This window comes from Chiloscyllium plagiosum, chromosome 48 (assembly GCF_004010195.1).
Source record: "Chiloscyllium plagiosum isolate BGI_BamShark_2017 chromosome 48, ASM401019v2, whole genome shotgun sequence".
Lineage (NCBI taxonomy): Eukaryota > Metazoa > Chordata > Chondrichthyes > Orectolobiformes > Hemiscylliidae > Chiloscyllium > Chiloscyllium plagiosum.
The window spans coordinates 1,781,331-1,786,448 of NC_057757.1; positions in this window are offsets into that span (position 1 = coordinate 1,781,331).

Consider the following 5,118-nt stretch of genomic DNA (forward strand, 5'->3'; position numbering starts at 1 on the left):
CTTGGACTCAGCACCGCCTTCTTGACCTGCAATCTTCTTCCCGACCTCTCCGCTCCCAACCCCTCTCCGGCCTATCACCCTCACCTTGACCTCCTTCCACCTATCGCATTTCCAATGCCCCTTCCCCAAGTCCCTCCTCCCTACCTTTTATCTTAGCCTGCTGGACACACTTTCCTCATTCCTGAAGAAGGGCTTATGCCCAAAACATCGATTCTCCTGTTCCTTGGATGCTGCCTGACCTGCTGCGCTTTTCCAGCAACACATTTTCAGCTCTGATCTCCAGCATCTGCAGTCCTCGCTTTCTCCCCGACTAGTTAGCAGAAGCCAGCATACGACATTCACAGCAGTTCTAAATGATACTGTTAACTAAAATTGAAGTTCATGGAAGTCACAGCAAATTATTGACTTAGTTAGGAGACTTGTGAGACAATTAGAGGTAGTCAAGTATTAAGCATGTACTCAAATTTAGTGAAACTGTACAGCACCCATGGACCTGGACCAGGGCCTCAACTGTTCAGTATATTTATTAATGACCCATGTGCAGTTCTAGGCACCCAAATCATGGATTGAACCAGGGCTCTTCCCTAGGTCTCTTAGTGTTTACTTGCTTTGCAGCTGCTTCAATGCTCACAGCATATCAGCCTTGTTTTGCTTTGCCTTTATACACTTTGCCACCACAGCCAGACTTAAATACTCATAATATTTCTGTCTTGCCTTTTAATGCAGGCACTATGCCAGTTGGTGCATTTTGATTGTCAGCAATAATCAGTTAAGGGAGTGAACATGTTCCTGTATGGCACCGTGCTATGTCAGTATCACACCTGCATCGTATTTGCCAAATGTACTGAATGCGCTTCAGCCAAAAGCTATGCCTGAAAGTGAAACGCTAGTGGTCTTCAGTTAGGTAAAGGGAGAAAGCCTTCAATCAGAGGGTCCCGACATAGTGAGGGCTCCATCCGATATCTCTTGCAAGGGATATGGATCACGGCCAATTCTGCAGATCCAGTGCAGTCAGTCTGGAGAATAATGGTAAGTCAATCTGGGAGCTTCACAGAGGTCAGTTAGGGGTCCTGTAACACGCCAGGTGTAGATGTCTATCCAAGTCAGTCAGGTGGCACTGCTTTGGTTAGGAAGTTAATGAAGTCAGATCTAGGGATTGAGATGCAGAGGGAGCAGTAATTGTGAAGGGAATAACTCAATACCGGGAAGGGAAGAGAGATGATAGTTCATTGAGGAGATGGTTTATCAATGGTCAAAACCATCCTAGCTTCAATGGGAGGTAGTGCGGCTCGATGTTTGGAATGTCTAACCTGTAGGGTGATGACTCAGGTGTAATGTTAGGAGATGAAGTTATAATTCAGGAAAGGTGAGTGGGAGCACTTTTTCTAAGCTCAGTATTAATGGGTTCAACTGATACTGCAAAGAAAGGAACATGGAGGATCATAGAATTCTTGACCACCAGGCTGAACCTGTGAGTCACTGTTGACACAATCTGCATTGTTTTCATGCAAGACATAAATAAGAACTGGAAATGGAAAATGGCCGTCACTAGAGTAGGCAGAGTAATTTTTTTCTGTCTGAATATTGGGCTCTACATGTGAATGATGTGAAGTCATTGAAGGTGCAATTGGGATAATTGGGCCCTTTATTAGTATAGATTTAAGTTATTTGTAATCATAGTACCATGCTCAACTTCCAACTATGTGGGTTACAATTTCCTCATTATAAGCATGTTATTAATCATTATGCATTGATGTAGTCATTTCTGTGAAACAGATATACCCATAGGCAACGTTAAAAATCATAGCTGTGGTCCACAATTCACAAAGGCAATCTAAGATCTCCTGGGCTACACAAGGGCACAGAGCTTATTCCTCTCACCTTGAACTAAATATTTCCCACATGCTCTAATATGCACTGCTGCTTTTCTTGGATATTCTGGGGTTGGGGGACAAAGTTTCACCAATTGTTCCAAACCCTCAGCCTGACAGCGAAGTTCTGTAGCTTGGCGGAGGGTGGGGCCTTGCATTCAACCCCACATGCAGTGTGCCACATAATTGTAACATGCTGTGCTTTGCACAACTGGAGCAGGCAAAGTGGAGATATGATGGATGCTGAAGAGCTGCGAGAACAGCAGCAGTCTTCCAAGGAGGAAGATGAAGATATTTGGCATGAGCTGCATCATCGAACACAACAAGGCAGAGAAGACTTAATTGACAAAAAGATTTCAGAAACTAAAACAGGAATTGCAGGAAAATCTCAGCAAGTCTGGCAACATTTGTGGACAGAAGGTAGAGTTGCCCTTGAAGAGCCATTGGACCCAAAACGTTAAGACTTAATTGATCCCTGGTTACAGTGCCATGATCACTCATTGACTAAATTTATTGTTGCTGGAAACTCGAGCAATCCTTTTCCATTCCCAAAGGCAAATGCAGTTTCTGTTTTCTTTTTTTTTTCTTTGCTTTTGCTGCTATTGAACATAAATGGGCATTTTCAACCATTTGGAAGGCTTTCGGGTATGTAATGCTCCACACTGAACGATGAAAAAATGCTAGGCTACACCAGTAAATGGGGAGAGAATAGTTCTCTTTTAGACAAGCTAAAATGGGATTATGCTAAGGACGGGTAACCTGTGTAGCTTGTTTCTTAAATCGCAATACTTTTACTCATGTGAACTTCTATTTGCAATGAAATGTCAGCCTTGCCACCTGTGTACCTTGAGAATCACTTGTTTTTGGATCCCCTCTCATCATGTGCATGGTGAAGGACAACTTGTAACTACCAGCGCCTGTTCTGATGGCCAATTGGACATTAAAAATGCCATGAGTGTCAGGATCTCAGGAGTTTCCAGCAATGGCAAGTACTTGTACTTCTGGCAAGAGGGAAGAGAGGATATAGTGGTGTGGTGCAAAGTCATGAGGCAAATTTTAGAGAATAGCATTTTGAAATCTCACTAGGGTTCACAGTGAGAAACCCTCCACAGAACTCACTAAAATTGTTACTTTACCGAGTTTTGGTAAAATTTAGTCCTTCTTCTGTGGTAAAGTGTGACTTGTTGAAATATAAACAAAGATAATTCCATTTTACCAAACTTTGTTAGACTGCAGTTAATGTTAAAATTTCCTGTCTACGTGTTTATTCATTTTGTTTCGCTTCTGTTGAAAGTAGGAAAAGTATTTTGCCTTTTTATTTACAGTTAGAAATCCATCCTCAATACTGTGTGTTGAGTTATCAACCAGAGAAGCAAAACAAGCACATTAATGTCTTGTGCTAAAGACGAAAAACAGGTAAGGAATACCCAAGGTTTTGGGTGTAGGTTTGCTCGCTAAGCTGGAAGATTCGTTTTCAGACATTTCGTCACCATACTAGGTAACATCTTCAGTGAGCCTCCGAATGAAGCACTGGTGGTGTAGTCCACTTTCTATTTATATGTTTGAGTTCCCTTGGGTTGGTGATGCCATTTCCTGTGGTGACATCATTTCCTATGGTGATGTCATTTCCTGTTCTTTTTCTCAGTTGATAAATGGGATCCAAGTCAATGTGTTTGTTGATAGAGTTCCAGTTGAAATGCATGCTTGTAGGAATTCTCGTGCGTGTCTCTGTTTGGCTTGTTCTAGGATGGACGTGTTGTCCCATTGAAGTGGTGTCCTTCATCCATATGTAAGGATTCTAGTGAGAGTGGGTCATACCGTTTTGTGGTAAGATGATGTTAATGTGTCCTGGTGGCTAGTTTTCTGCCTGTTTGTCCAATGTAGTGTTTGTTACAGATCTTGCAAGGTATTTTGTAGATGACATTAATTTTGTTTGTTGTCTGTATAACGTCTTTCAAGTTCATTAGCTGCTGTTTTAATGTGTTGATGGGTTTATGGGCTACCATGATGCCAAGAGGTCTGAGTAGTGTGGCAGTCATTTCCGAGATGTCTTTGATGTAGGTGAGAGGGGCTAGGGTTTCTGGACATGTTTTGTCTGCTTGTTTGGGTTTGTTGCTCAGAAATTGGCGGACTGTGTTCATTGGATACCTGTTCTTTTTGAATACACTGTGTAGGTGGTTTTCCTCTGCTTTGCGTAGTTCCTCTGTGGTGCAGTGTGTGGGGGTTCATTGAAATGATGTTCTAATGCAGCTTCGTTTGTGGATGATGGGATGATTGCTTCTGTAGTTCAATATTTGGTTTGTATATGTTGTTTTCCTGTAGATGCTAGTTTGAAGTTCCCCATTGGCTGTTCATTCTACTGCGACATCTAGGAATGGCAGTTGGTTGTTGTTTTCCTCCTCTTTAGTGAATTTTATGCCAGTAAGGGTATTATTGATGGTCTTGAAGGCTTCCTATAATTTGTTTCGTTTAGTGATGACAAACATGTCATCCATGTAGCAGACCCAAAATTTGGGTTTGATGTTTGATAGAAGAGGATGAAATAATGGTCTCCTTTGACATAACAGCCCTGTTCACATCCATCAACATCAACTGGCCAAGGAAACACTGACTATATTATTAGAAGAACCAAAGACACATACCCAAACACCACCAACTTCAGTAAGGACAGTATCGTCAAGCTAGTGGACCTATGCCTTACCACCCACTTCACCTTCAACAACAAAACCTACAGACAAACCATCGGAACACCCGGGATCTCCGATATCAGGGTTCTTAGCAGAGGCAGTAATGCAGAGACTCGAACAAACAGCTCTGCTAACCATCCAACCCAAACTTTGGGTCCGCTACGTGGATGACACCTTTGTCATCAGTAAACGGAATAAATTAGAGTAAACCTTCAAGACCCTTACTGATATAAAAAGGGGCCTCAGATTTATTAGAAAGAGTCATATATCCATGATTACTGATAATATTATGCTTGGGGTGTAAGTCATACAGAGAGAAGCATTAAATTACAAAGATTGTTAGAGTAAGTGGGTGGACAAAGCTATGGATTTCAATGCAAGTGGATGATCAGAGTATTATTTAAATGGGTAAGAGCTAGAAACAAAGGATAAAGAAACTTGTCGGACCATGTCCTCAAATAATAAGATGTAGTTGTACAAAATGCAAACCTATTGGAATGATACCTTTTATGTAAAGGTGTTAATGATGGAATGGCGTTTACTACGAATGGTTAGGTCAC